General features: G+C 40.0%; 1 protein-coding gene across 6 annotated transcripts in view; it reads right to left on the bottom strand.

Annotated features, from left to right (window-relative positions):
* Positions 1-15,042, bottom strand: part of LOC114468102 (thyroid hormone receptor alpha) — a 169,386-nt gene that overhangs the window by 90,558 nt on the left and 63,786 nt on the right. For all 6 annotated transcript variants that reach the window (XM_028454798.1, XM_028454799.1, XM_028454802.1 and 3 more), the window contains exon 3: positions 6,821-8,046. The gene's annotated coding sequence lies outside the window, so the exon portion shown is untranslated. The remainder of the gene's footprint in view (positions 1-6,820; positions 8,047-15,042) is intronic.

Raw genomic sequence — 15,042 nt, 5'->3', positions numbered from 1 at the left:
TGTTCTCAGATTCTGCATGGCCTTACAGTACTTTACAGCACTTATTACAGTACTTATTACAGCGCTTATTACAGTACTTATTACACTGTATATTACAGTGTTTATTACAGCACTTATTACAGTGTTTATTACAGTGTCATCACTAAGATGATAGGGGGAGTGTGTCTGTAGCTAATGGCCAACCCTTCACTGTCTAATAAAGAGCAACATTCAACATCTGAACCCCTATGTTCAACTTTGGGTGTTCCCACCATATGGCGAAAAGGAGAGAGAGAGAGAGAGAGAGAGAGAGAGAGAGAGAGAGAGAGAGAGAGAGAATCAGACTTACTTTATTGGTCCCAGGGGGGAATTACTTAACACAGAGAGAAAGAGGGAATATTAAAAAAAAAGATAGGAGAACAATAGAAAACAGTGAGAGAAAGAGATGAAGAGAGAGAGGAGATAGGAGACGAAGCGAGAGATATAAAAAGAGAGAGAGAGAGAGGGGGAAAGGAAAGATAGAGGAGAGAAAGAAAGATGAGAAAAAGAGGAGAGAGTGAGAGAGACAAAAAAGAGAGATAGGAAACATGAAAGAGGAAGAGAAACAAAAGAGAGAGAAAGGAGAAAAAACAGTGAGAGAGCAGAGAGGAAAATATGTAGAAAGAGAGAGAGGGGGAAGGAAAGGGGGGAAGATGAAGAGAAATTGCAGATAGAAAAGAGGGAGAGAGGATGAGAAAACACAGAGAGAGATGGTAAAAGAAAAAAGAGAGAAAAATGAGCGCAATGGAGAGAGAAGAGAAACAGAAAACAAAGGATGAAAGAAGAGAGAAAAAGGGATGTAGAAAAAGAGAGAGAGAGGGGTGAAAAGAAAGAGAGCAGAGATAGAGAGATGGAGAAAGAAAGAGGAGTTAGAGAGAGAGAGAGAGAGAGAGAGAGAGAGAAAGAGATGCTAAAAATAAATGTAGGTCGTCTCCAGTGATATCTACAGTTTGGGCCTCGTCTTCATCGCAGACAGAACATAGAGTTTAGAACTAAACACCTGCTTGTTTTTTCTCATAGACAATAATGTGTTTCCATCCACTGTAAGTGGATGTTAATCTTTATAAATCAAACATTCACCTGTGTTAAATCATGTCAAACTCTGCACAGAAAACATCAAATCATAATAGAGCAAACAATAATTAATCCTATAACAGTAAAAAATAAATAAGCTGTAATATGCACAAATAACAGTTGGAAGGCTTTGTAGTTCGTTCTAAAACTGACGAAGCGTCTTTCCACACATTCAACTTGTTTTCCTGACATTAGAATGTGCTCCCTGTGGGTTCAGACACACACACACATCCATCCATCCATACGCCCATGCAGGCACACACTCATCATGGTCTCCTGGATGACTCATCCGTCGCTCTGGTTTCATGTGTCTACACACTCACACACGTGCGCGCGCGTGGCTGACGTAGACATGTGAGCGTGCACATAGCTGGGGATAATGAGCTCTCATCCAGCCAACGTTGGCCCCGTGTGCCCTTTAAGAACACGCCGCCATGTGTGCGACCTCCAGCCCAGATTGGGGCGGGAAAAGGTGGGCGGCGCCATATACAAAACCAGCCCCGCAAGCTGAATGGCCGACGTCCTCCTCCAACATCACTACTGGGAACATGTTATGGCGCCGAGATGTGAAGAGACTATCAATGATGGGTGGGGGTGGGTGGGTGGGGGGTGAGTGAGTGAGTAATAGAGGGAGAGGGACAGAGGGTTCCTGAGGTGAGACGGTGTTCATGGTGAACTCCCATCTGTCTTGGTCTCCTCGGTCCTCCCTCAAACACCGACTCCTATCTTTGCAATCTCCCCAGCACTCCTCGTTCTCCTCCTTCACGCTCCCACTTTGTCAAAAACAGATTAGTATGTGGCCACGATTCCAACATCCTTTATCATGGCAGGGAGGACATTTAGCATCTCTACGCTGCGGCGTGCACAATCCCTGCACACGTGTCTCAGCTATCTCCTCCACTGAAAGGCTAGTTTATAATAAATCATGGCACGGGGGCAAAATCTGGCCCGCTCAAGAAAGGAAAAATTATAGAAAAAACATGAATCATGGTGTAAATCAGTGGTTCTTAAACCTTTTAGGCTCAAGTACCCCCATTCTCTTATTTCTGGATCCAAGTACCCACTTTTGTCCGACTACATTTTGCTCAGAATACTATGAAAAAACAACTATAGAGCATAATGATAGAATGAATGAGTGACAACACACATTTTAAAGAATCTCATTTTGTAAATTAGTGGAATGAAATATACTTTTTTTGGATCGTGACCCCAATTTGTGGTCACTTTATTTGATAATTTTCCACTCTCTCTCTCTCTCTCTCAAGTACCCCCTGTAGTACCATCGCGTACCCCCATTTGAGAACCACTGGTCTAAATAGTGAACTAATTCAGTTGTCGTTATCCCAGCACTTCCAAATACAAAAGTTAAATTCACAATATTTGCAATGGTCAGTTTTCTAGTTCTTATATCACATGTCAGCAGTCATTTTTAATCTCAAATTGTTAAAAGAATCCTCAATTTTTCCAAAATCTGGCAAGTTTTCCGCAAATTATTCCACAAAATTTCCCCAAATTCCCAAAATCAGAGAAATTTAAATAACAGGAGCAGGACACACACACACACACACACACACACACACACAAGTCGCACTGAAAGGACAGCGCAGTTTAATGATGTGAGTGCATATGTAAAACATACCTCTCTAAGTCAGGGGTTTCCATCCTTGTTTCCTTGGAGATGAAAAAAAGGCCTTACGTACCCCCTGATATTTACCCACCCAGGCTGGAAACCACTGCTGTAAGTGATGATGTCTGAACATTAGCACTAAACATTACCCGTTTCCCTCATTGGACTACATCAGTGTTTTTTTTTTACGTACGGCACACACTACCATTGAAAAGTCATAAATGGCACATTGTAGCAATACAGCACGTAAAATGACATTATTAGCATCAGTAATTCCTGAATTTAATCACCTAGTGCGCATGTGTCAAACTTGAGGCCTGGGGGCCAAATGCAGCCTTTTAGAGCCTCAAATTCGGCCCGCTCAAGAAAGTAAAAATTATAGAAAAAACATAAATCATGATGTAAATGACGAACTGTTGTAGATCTTTCAGCTCCTCCAAATAAAAAAATTCAATTAAATTCCACAATATTTGCAGGGTTCAGTTTTCCCAGTTCTTATATCACATGACGACAGTCATTTTTAATCTCAAATTGTTGAAGGAACTTGAGTTATTCCACAAAATTTCCCCAAAATCAGGGAAATTTAAGTGAAGATTCTGCAGGAACTGATATACTCACATACTTTATAGTTTATATATCATTTACGTCACTCAAAATAACAAAAAAAACAGTGTGGTTATTGTGTTTTACTGACTTAAAACCAAAACAGAAATACAGATCAAACCAGACAAGCAGCGTTTTTCTGTTTATAAAAATAAAATCTTATTCTATTTGTGTGATATTCGGATGTTTAAGGGAAACTATGGACAAGAGCTTCATGTTTTAACCTCAATACACAGAAAGGACCCACAGAAGGGGAAGGAGCAACGCATATGTCACATTACTGATGAACTGGTGAATTGAATAAATAAATCAAAACAAAAACATGGATGTTCCGAAAAGCATGCACATGGTATGTGATTTAAGAAACCAGAGGTGGTGTAATGAGTCTACTGGTGCTCCTCGTTTCTTGTGATCAACTTCCGTGTGTGTTGATGGCTGCTGTTAGTGGCTAGCGGTATTAAAACGTGCAAAAAATATATTTTTACTGCCCTCAAATATCTTTGTAATTGTTTTCGCAAAAGTGTCAAATCATAGACGTTCTAACCTCTATTGCTCCTCACACCAGCCTCACCGTTGATAGTCAGTCACAAATATTTGGATACTCAAAAGATATCCACAAGCACAGGCAGTGGGCGGAATCGCCTACTACTCTCTTTCTGGCCGCCTTCTACTCTTAAACATGTTCATAAATGATTCAGTAGCCCTTTCGCACCGAAATAATCATTAAAATCCATGAAGGATTGAAGTTTTCCACACTTTGAGGAACTTTTGCAACGCTGTTCCGGTGGCCATTTTCTAAATCTTGCACAAAGTCTCTCGAAAGTTCATCTCACGCTCCACCAAGCAGCTAGCATGGTGAAGCCACACCCACTTCCTTACCTGGAAGTGGGTCTGGTGATGCCGTCATTTCTCGAGACAAACAGGAAAAAATGTCATAACCAAAGAATGAACAGTACAAAGCACAGTCGGGTTGGTTTTTTCTTTTGTAACAAATCTAGGCTACATTTTGTCCGTTAATTACCTCATGAAGTGCTCCAATGTTCTTCTGCTTAGAAAATATCCGTCTCATCATCTGATCACATATAAAAAGGATTCCCTGTCTGACAGTTTCACAGTTTTCAGCTACTTTGATTCGGCAACACAAGTAGATACGGCGTTCATAGCCAGTGGTGGTGAGATTCTATAGTCGAAAACACAGGATCATTAAAGAAGTACAAGGGCTAAAGCTGTGTAGGAACCTCTACACTGTGCTAAGTCTTCGCCCTACATATTTTAATTGGCTGTTCTGTGCAGCCTCAACCTGACTTTTCCGCTCTCACCGCGCAGACGACCCCTGACGACCTGAGTGGAGTCGACATTTAATATAATGAATCTGCAACTGATTTAAAGTTCAGAGAAGTTAATCTAAGCAAAACAACGGCATCCTTCGCAATTACACATTCAAGTTGTATTACTGTTAGCTGTTGATTGTGCAGCAAAGATGGGAAACTTTTATAAGAATGTGAATTTCTGATTCGAGGGCCACATAATCAATATTCATGTCAGCATTTAGAGAAATGACCAATCTGAGAATTCATACAGGAAGGAACAAAGGGTTTGTGTTTTGGTTGTCATTATGTGTGTTTTGATGAAATTTGGTGTCTTTTTAGAGTCCTTTTGTGTGTGTTCTCTTATCATTTTGTGTCAATTTGAGTAGTTTTGATGCGTTTGCTTTTGTCATCATTCTGTGCATTTTTTGTGTCATTTGTTGTGTTTCTGTTTTCATTTTGTGTGTTTTTGTTGTCCTTTCTGGCTTTAATTTGAGGTCCTTGTAGAGTCCTATTAAGTAATTATATAGTTGTTTTGTGTATTTTTGTTTTCAATATGTGTATTTTCTGTAATTTTGTGTTTTTGTTGTCATTTGATATATTTGGTGGTCGTTCTGTATGTTTTTGTTGTCATTTGATATATTTGGTGGTCGTTCTGTATGTTTTTGGAGTAATTTAGGGTCCTTTTAGAGTCCTATTAGGTAATTATAACGTTGTTTAGCGTATTTTTGTTATCATTTTGTGCATTTTTCTGACATTTGTTGAGTTTTTTTTATTATATTTTGTTGTTGTGTTGTGTGTTCATGGAGTCATGCTTTGTATTCTGTGTATTTTTGGAAGAAACAAACTAAGGTGTTTGTCTATTTTTGTTGTTGTTTTGTATATTTTTGTCTGGTGTGATTTTAGAGTCATATTGTGTATTTTTCTGCAATTCTCTATGTTTTACGGAGTCATTGTGTGTATATTTGCTATTGTTTTGTGTAATTTTCTGGTCATTTTGTGTGTGTTTTAGTCAGTTTGTCCATTTATTTTGGGGACTGCACAAAATTCAACCAAGGGACGCAATCTACATTCTCCTTAAAAAATTAAAACTGGATATCCCTATAGCCAGGACTTATTTTGGCCTTCACTCTTTCCAGTTCACCGCCATTCATGACTATAACAAAATCAAATCTCGTGATATGACATATGAAATGAATATACCTACATGACAACTGAAATAAATGACAAAAGTAAAAGTGATAACATCTGATTAACAAAAGCCGATGAAATGAAAAACAACATGGAAATGGTAAACTGACACAGAAATGACACCTAAAATGATATACACTGAATCTGGGAGAATTTAAAAAAAAAAAGAAAATGGAAAATAAGAGGCTCTATTCATGATGAGGGACAGAATAGAAATAGAGACTTTTCTGGGTTCGAATGCATGTTAGAGGAGCCCTTCTTTGCAAAACTGCGGTGGAACTAATCAGACACCCATTCTGAATGGTCGCTTTTCTCTTGTGAAGCACTGGAAAATTGCTTCTTGATGACAAATAACCGTCACTGAACCAAAATGAGGGAATGCGACAGAACATCTTAGTTTCATCAACTGCTTTAGGATCAGCGAGGACACCGTGTAGCTTTGGCCCTTTTTCATTTTAAGTGATTTCTTCTCCCACTTCAGATCCCTTTTATATTAAATGCAAAAAGCAGAACTTCATGCAAATAAGAGTAAAAAGGTCTGAGCGAGTGTCTGTGAAGGTCTGCTCTGGATTATGAGGAAATCAAACTCTTTTGTTGTGTTATTTTGGGCATTTGCTTGATGTTTGAAGTCTAAAACACTTCCTAATAATATATCTACTAACATTTCCCTCAAGTTGTTTTGCCAGGAAATATTTTATTATAGGATGACGGGAGTTCAGTCAATGACCTTTACTGCAAAGTGCTCTCTCCAACCTCTCTTAATCTCCTGTCCTTCCCCACGCTGTATCATGTAATAAGCAGAAATGCCATTTAAATGTCAGTTAGTGATGCAAAGAAATGAAGTGATAAGAAATAGAAAATGAGGGAAAGTAGAAATTGTTCTAGTTATTCTGTGTCCAATTGGCCGACAGCTGAAGTTTTTAATTATCTTCGCTGTATTCGATGACTTCAATCACACCCAAAGCTGCAGAATGAAGAAAAAAAATAAAACTGAACTCACCATTGCATTCTTCTCTTCACTCTCCTCCTCTGTTACTCGTCTCAGTGTTTCTTCAACTTGTCGACGAAATGGCCCGGAGCTTCTCTACAGGTCGAAAAAGCTGGTGAACTTCTGCTGCTCCTCAGGGTTTGCTTTTCTTCTCTGGAGGCTTCACCAGGTGAGGAGGGAAGTGGAAGGCAGCGGCACAAAACACCTCTGAGTATCCTCTGTGATCTTTGAAGCTGCCCCGTAGGCAAGTGCTGATTTATGCTACTGCTGGAGGAGAGTGAGGCTATTTGTAAGACGCCGATGCCGCAGAGCCAGCAGAGTGGAGTTACCTGCCAGGCACTGCTTCTGAGTCTCTTTGCACCTTTGGAGGCCTCCCTGGCTACTGTTGCTATAAATCTTGCCTCGGAGGCAAAGAAGGAAGATGCCGGCTGTAAGAGGGGTTGGTTGATTGAAGCACCAGGCTGGTGAGCACGTGTTACCTGCTGGGCAAAATAAAAGCACCAGGATTGTGAACGCAGTTGCTGGACAAGTTATTCCCTTTTGACTTAAGTGTGTATCATGAAGCTGTGTTGAGGTATATAGTTGACTGCCAGGTAATACTGAATAGAAGGAGGGAGCCCGGTGCGCTGTTGGGTTTAGCCCGACTCCCCCTTGAAGTAATAAGCCCCTCCTCCGTTTCCAGACTTGTGTGGATTGGTTCAATTTAGGCAGTGAGCGGGTTCGAGCTGGCAGGTGGCAAGAGGTCCAAGGTCATTGCTGGTCGTCGCGCTTGCAGTAAGGTGAGCTTGAGAGGCAATACAGGTTGTCACGGTAACAACAGTGAGAGGTCACGGCTGTATTTTATTTACTTTTTTGCTCCGCGATCCAGTCACTGAGCCGGCTGTTTCGGTGGAGGAGGTAGGCAGTGGGAGAGAATCCCTGAGGTAAAATGGAAAAAATGTTGCACGACGTGTAGAAGAAGAAGAAGATGCTGGAGGAATAGATTCCTGTCCGATTTCTCCGGGAGGTAACAAGCAGAGGTGGCTTTCACTGACTGGATCGGAGTGAGACGCAAGAGGTAAAACTGTGCTGTATCAATCTTAAGTGCGTATAACATCTATCTCTACTTCTTCAATATATATATATATATGCTTTGATAAAGAATGCTGGTGGTTTTTGTGTCCATCTGAAGGTTAACTCATGCTTGGGTTTGCTGCATCACAATCCTCTGAACATGAAGGGTTCGTCAAGTCCTCCACCTGGAAAATGGATGAAAAGAAACTGATTAGAATGACCAGCTTCCTATAGGCACCAACAATCATACCCAGTCAAAGGGCAGTCAAAGAGAGAAGAAATACTCGCTGTAAACCATCAGCAGCACGACACTTTAATAGAGACTGTGAGAAAACTCCAGCTCAGGTTGCTGTATTTGTATTTACAGGTAAATTTGTTCTGCAGTGACACGACGACACGCTTTGACGAGACAAAGAGACAACAAGACAGGCTGGAAACATTATTGATGTACCTGAGGCTAAAATAAACACACACACAAACACAAAATATGGTTCTTTTGTACTATACGTGCTTTTCTTACAAGGCAGCAAAAGTTTCTGTAGCTCCTACCAACTGATTTAGAGGGAAACTTGCTACTTTCAAATGACTTGTTTATAGATCTATGAATGGAGTCGTAGGGGTCACATTTGGAAAACTTAGATACTCCAGCCTTAACGTCACACAAGCAAACATTTTAAATGGGACGCTTTGAGTAAAGTTCTTGAATTTCAGGTGGCCAAAGAAACAAAATGATTTATTCATATCATAATAACCTGCTGAAAGGTATCTGTGTAACCAGAAAGGTTTCATTACTAACACATACCATACAACACAAACGCCAGAGCAATTAATAAACACGCCGACACTTTTAATCACATGTAAGCTTGTCTGTCAAGATGTTTTGGCTCTTTAAATACTCTTTTGCAATAACACACCTTTCCATGCTGTGCTCTATATACAGTATATAACAGCATGCCAGACCGATTACACAAGAAAGGTGGTGGAAGCAGCGGAGAGAGAAAAAAAAGTGTCTGTGATGCTGCATTTCTTCATATGACAGCAGAGCTCTGCGTTTCTGTAATTGATGCCATTAGCAAGTGAATACAAAGAGCTCACTCTGCAATAACAAAAAGCCTGTATAAGACTTGTTCAGCATGCACAGCAGCTCGAGGGTGGAAGATCTATTGTTGGCATCCTCCATTTGAATGCACACAATGTACACACACACACACACACATTCCCTGTTAATCTTCCTCCATCTGTCCAAGCTGCTCTTGGTTTGGGTCTCTGTCACACTTCTATTTCTCATTAAGACCAAAATGCTCCCATATTTACTGGTATCCACAGCAGCAATCCTAAATTTCAACATCCCTAAGAAGAAAAGGAAATACACACATGATACAAAAAGCCTTGAGTTTCCAAAGTGGGCTGCAAGAAGACACTTTGTGCCACTTGTGACTGTTGATGCATTACATTCAGACTGATGCATTACTAGTTGAAAGGACGACCACGAGCACTTACTCCCACACTCAACGGCTCGCTCTCGCACACTCAAACACAACTCACCTATTCAATTAAAGCCCAATGTGCTCAGGCTTTATGCCCACACACCTGGACTCAGTTTATCCCGAATGAGGAGCCACACTGCGGCTCTGATTAAGACAGAATTTGTAAAAAAAGTAAGGATGATTAATCTACTCCATGTCCCGGTACACTTACATCATCATCTGTAGTGCACATGCACACTCTGTACAGTTTGTTCATCATATCTGCACTTCCTACTCCTAGATTTCTTCAACATCCTGCTCCCGCTTCTGTTTTGGATGCACGGAGGACACTGGAAGCACCATTAAATCTCTGTTACACAAAGACTTTTATGATGAATGTTGGAAAGAATCACTTTCGTGTTAGAAAATGAGCTGGGTGAGTAATGTTGTTCTGAGGATGATCCATGGCGAACTACACCCACGTAACTACGTTTAAAGTCCAGTTTCATGGGGAGATTGAACTGTTTTATAGCAACCAAAGTAGTTCCAGTTCAAAGGCTCACAGTAGTTCACTCTGTCTCTTTCTGATAATATGTTCATTGTTTTCTGTCTCGGCTTCGCTCCAGTTACAGTTTTCTCTTTCTCTTATCTTTGTGGGATTCTGCGTGGGTGCATTCATGCTTTTTTCCACTTTTTTTTCTTCCGTAGAGGCAAATAAATAATTGCTTGGGTTTGAATAGAACTTTTTAGAACAACGCCCAACATCCAGACATGTACTGGTGGAAGCACAGGCATTTCTGGCTATAGGCAGACTATGCTATTGCAGAGGGCCCTATGAGCCACAAGGGGGGCCCAAAGCTGAGTCTTTGGCCTCTTCTGAGGACAATAACGTGTCTTCATTCTTAATGATCTTATGGATAATTGTAGGATTTAAGAATAGAATAAACTGCAAACAGATGCCTTGAAGTGTTTTTGAAGTGTAAACATTCACACTCTAAACTACTCTAAGCTTTGTTTTGCAAACAAAGCCTAGAGCGCATTAGGCAAGCAAATTCTAAAACATCACATTCGCAGTTATGATGGAGCGAGGATGGGCAGGTATGTGTTAATGTTTATGGTAACTCACTGGAAAAACAAGGTTTTAAAATGTTTCATGTTATACGAGCATCGAAAACAAGCAGCTCTGTGACCGACAGAGTTTTTTCCTGTCACTTTGGAGCGACTCAAAAAGTGAACAGTGAACACAAACCCTAGCCAAATGAAGGTCATAAGTATATCAGCAGTACTCCGCTCACTCTACCTAAGACCAGGACAATACCTCTAAGTTAAAGCAGCAGGATTCTCTAAATCCTAACAAATTTCTATTACAGACCCCACATATGAACATAAAAAATCAGGACAGTTTTGAACGTAAAGAAAAGGAAACATAGCAAAAACCGACACCAACCCATTTCGGAGCTGATTATCAGGAAAAATTCCCTCTAAACACGTCTCAGAGCACAGGATAATCCTATAAAACATGAGATAATGTGGCATTTGTAGTCCTTGCTCAGGAAGGGGGAAATCTGGATTAAATAAAAAAGATTATCTTAATGTGTGTACCTTGCTTTAGTAATTAAAATAAAGTCTTCTGGTTATTCTTAGCATTGTTGTACTTGTTCTTATAGTCAATGTGGTGATGCTGTGTCAGATTCCATTCGCTATTTATGTTGTACTTGTTTGTCCTGTGGTAGGTCAGAGAAGTTACTATTCTTGAAACAGTGAACAGTTATTTACTTCTGAACACGATTGATTCATTGAAATTGTAAGTCTGTCGTAGTTACTTTTTGACTATTTCTGTTTTCTCCTTCCTTACAGTGAAAGAATTGTGTTTTTTCCAATTTGTCTATTTCTGCTTGCCCTGCTTTCCTTTCCCTCTGTGTCGATATCTTTCAAATATGTGTAGAATTTCCCCTTTTTCAATGAATTTGTGTGTGTTTTGTATCACTCTGTGCTTGGTTTGTGTCCCTCTATGGCCATTTGATTGACCTTCCAATCAAGCAATGTCACAAGCCACTTGATGCAGGGGTGAGGTTTTCATACCCCGTCAATCTCTCCCCTATCCTTAATCCCCCCTTCTTTTATGAACACATTATTGCAGTTTCTTGTCATCTAAGTACAAAGAAGTCTCCAAAAGAAACAAATGAGACCACAGGAGAAAGCCTAATTAACGCAGGAAAAAAAAACACCAAAATGAATCGAAGGCACATGCCAAGTACATCTGAGAAATGCTTTGTTTTGTTTAAAAAAAAAAGGAGGAGGAGATGGTCCCACCCCCACCACAAACAGTGACAGATGTGCGTTACAGGCTGCTATCAGTAGTTCAACAGAGATACTGTATGACAGTCAGAAGGTAGGTGCTAATGGCTGGTTGGCTGCCAAATTAGCTGTGAAGGGAGGAGAAGCGAACAACTGGTCACCCGCTATTTGTCTGGCTCACATTCAGAGTGTGAAAAAAGAGAGGGATGCCCGCTTCTCTTAAACTATGGTTACTGCCAAAAACAGTTACTCTTGTGCCAAAATTCAAAGGGAGTGTTTGCTTTTCAAATGAGTTTCATCCAGGATATCTTATCTCATCTTATCAGATGCAAGAAAGTGAAACAAGACGGCAGGAATTTGTTTATTTAGTCAGTGGCTCTGGTAGGGAAGCGTAGTTGTTGGTTGTTGGATCCTGGGATCCATCTGTCCATGTGTCCCACTGTCTCTAATTTGGAGGGTTAGCACCTAGCATGGCAGCTATGTCGCTGTGTGTGAATGAGTAAATGTGGCTTTGAGACTGCGTAAATGCTATCTAAATTTAAACTTAAACACCAAGAAAAAAACGTTCATCTTTTCCCAGCCTTGATCTAATTGCAAACATCTTTATTCATCCTTAGTATGTCAGACAGTAGTTCATTCAACTTTTCTGACATGTTTCAACCTATTCTGAGCCTCTGCACGCTTCATGCATCTCGAAAAGTCCGGACATAACTAAAGACACCACATTGCTGGCCATTTGTGCAACCTTTTGCATTCTTGTCTTTGTTTCTTGATTTATTTTTAATTCTTGTTGTTTGCAAAGACTAAAGGGCTTTTGCAATTTTGTTATTCTTGTTGCAATGAAAACTAAAGTTCTATTTAATTCTATTCTACCTACTGCTACCTACTGACAAGAGAGTGAATTTAATTAAGTAAGACGATTGGACAAATTCAAATCTATTGCAGAATAAAAGCAGTAACAGCCTTAAAGTTAGATTTAGAGTGACATCTCAAAGCACTTGTGTGCCATAACATGATGGTTGTAAAATGCAGATGGGTAATTAGTACTCTGGAGGAGTAGATCTCTATAGTGTTAATGATGGGTCACAAATAATTCAGAGCTAATTCAACAGATTTGATGGGCAAAGAAAATAAACAATTGCAAGAGCAAGCTAATGTAGTGTCATAATCAAACGGTTGGCAGATCAAATCCTGATCATCTCCATCCTGATCATGGTCTTTGGCAAGACACATAACCCATAACACAACACATTCACACCCCATACTCATTTCACTCACACATAGTCTAGCACCAGGGGTTCATTATTTTGTATTTTGTGGTGCACACAATGAGATGAATATTGTTGTAAATAGCGCTATTTAAATAAAGTTGAATTGAATTGAATAACCTACATCGTCCCATGAATAATTGAAGAATGAATGAATTTGGTGAAGATTCGAAAGGGTCGTTGTGCAGACTGGCAGCTGTGGCTAGAGAAGTAGCTAACCTCCACCAGTATGACAGCTGTGGAAAGGAGTAATAGTTTCTATAAAGCACTTTGAGAAGGAGGTCTTTGTTATTATTACCATCAGTGCCTTCTGCCTTGCATCAGACTGAAAAACTTGAGACAAACTTGATTGTACTATTTCTAATCTTTGCACAATCTTTTGTTTACACTATTTGGCATTGCACCAGTATGTACAGTATATAGATATATTGTTTTGTCTCTTTTTCTGATTTGCAGCCTTTTTCTGGAAGCAGAATAAGATTTTCAGTGGGCAGGGAGACGTGTTTCTTCTGTGCATTTGATAATAAACGCTTTGATTCATGCATCGTCAGTGTCTTCATCGTCTCCAGAGGCCGCAGAGTAACCAGAGGAGGACATACTGTCTTTATCTGGGTGGACCTTTGTGCTTTGTGAGTAACACTCACATTTCCTTCAACATATTATCAAACAAAGACCCAGGAGTGACAAAAAAGTTTCCATAAAACAATCAATCGCACCTAAGAAAAGGTAGCATCTGTGCCTTTAAAATAACCTTTTTCTAAAGAGTTATTTAAACAACAGTACCAGAGTTTACAAAATATATTGGCAAACGTAAGCGAGACAGCAGTTTGTCTGTATCGCAGTGTAGCACAATCCAACACACCGCTCCGACTTTGGATCTTAAGAGATAAAGCTCGAAAGCGGAGAGGAAAAGAGTCTTTGCACCCGTAGACTATCACTAGCAGCTTTTGAAAGCATGGACTCGTTCTCTGAAAGCCTGGCACAGTGACCTGCAGAGAGTAAACAAACTCACTCTCACTATTTGGCAGCAGCTAGCGATGAAGTCATGGAGTCAGATCCTCTTTTCTCCAATTGTGACTCATTTGCAATTTTGCATGTGGGCAGACTAAAAGCCTGAAAAGCACCAGTACAAACCTCCTTCTACACACTGAGCAGTGTGTGTGTGTGTGTGTATGCATCTGCAAAGTGCATTTCCTGCTTTAAGTGTAACATTGCAGCGCATCACTTAGAGTAAAAGGTTTTTTATCACCATTTATGGGAAACAGCAGAGATCCCACCAAAAAAGTACCAAAAAAAAGAGGGAAAAGATAAGAGTGGGGTGTGTAAATGTAATTGAAAATGTTTCCCAGAGCTTTGAAGCTGCTTTTTCAAATGTGCATTTTTTAATTTACTAAGTAGCTGAGCTGTAAAATTAGGATATATGCTTATTAGGGAGAGTATGTCACTGCAGAGAGCTTCCCTGTGAAGAAGGCACTGCATAGTCAATATAAAAGCAGGCAGAGGAACGAGATGAGCCATGAGATACTGCAAAAGTGGGAAAGCCGGTTTGACAGCGCAGGGAATGTTGATGTGGGTGTTCACGCCTCACTGATCTCTTCCTCTTTTATCTCAGAGCATTTTGACACCCATGGAAACCACTGCTACATTCTGGATTAAGCCACAGAATCATACTGTAACATCTGCGTGAGGATTTTTACCTTATAGTGAGACATACTGGCACACGGTGTGCTGTTTGAGAAGCCATTAAAGAGCAATTCCACTCAAATTTCTGTGCATACATTTTATAAAAATGATTCAGTGTTTTGAATGGAAAATGTCCAACATAGAGTATAGGGACTTCAATTTTCCGTGACGTAAAATGACAAATTCACGTTCCTAAACCAAAAAAAGAATTTTTCTCTTCATTTAAAATCAGTCGAAAATATGACATGAAAAAACCTCACATGCATGCATTTACACATTATTTTACGAGTAAAAACAACGACTGAATGTCTAGCAAGAAAAGTAGCAAATGGATGAAGATGTCGAATTTCGCTCAAATCCCGGTTAAATGAAATGGAAATGACTACATGACAAGGACTAAACCCTTACTTGTTTTGGAACCATATCACACATTTCCATGGTACTGGCTGAGTGTCTAGTATATTGT

This window comes from Gouania willdenowi, chromosome 8, assembly GCF_900634775.1.
Source record: "Gouania willdenowi chromosome 8, fGouWil2.1, whole genome shotgun sequence".
NCBI classification, from domain to species: domain Eukaryota; kingdom Metazoa; phylum Chordata; class Actinopteri; order Blenniiformes; family Gobiesocidae; genus Gouania; species Gouania willdenowi.
The sequence above is the reverse complement of the archived record's forward strand: the minus strand, read 5'-3'. Positions and strand labels throughout refer to the sequence as shown.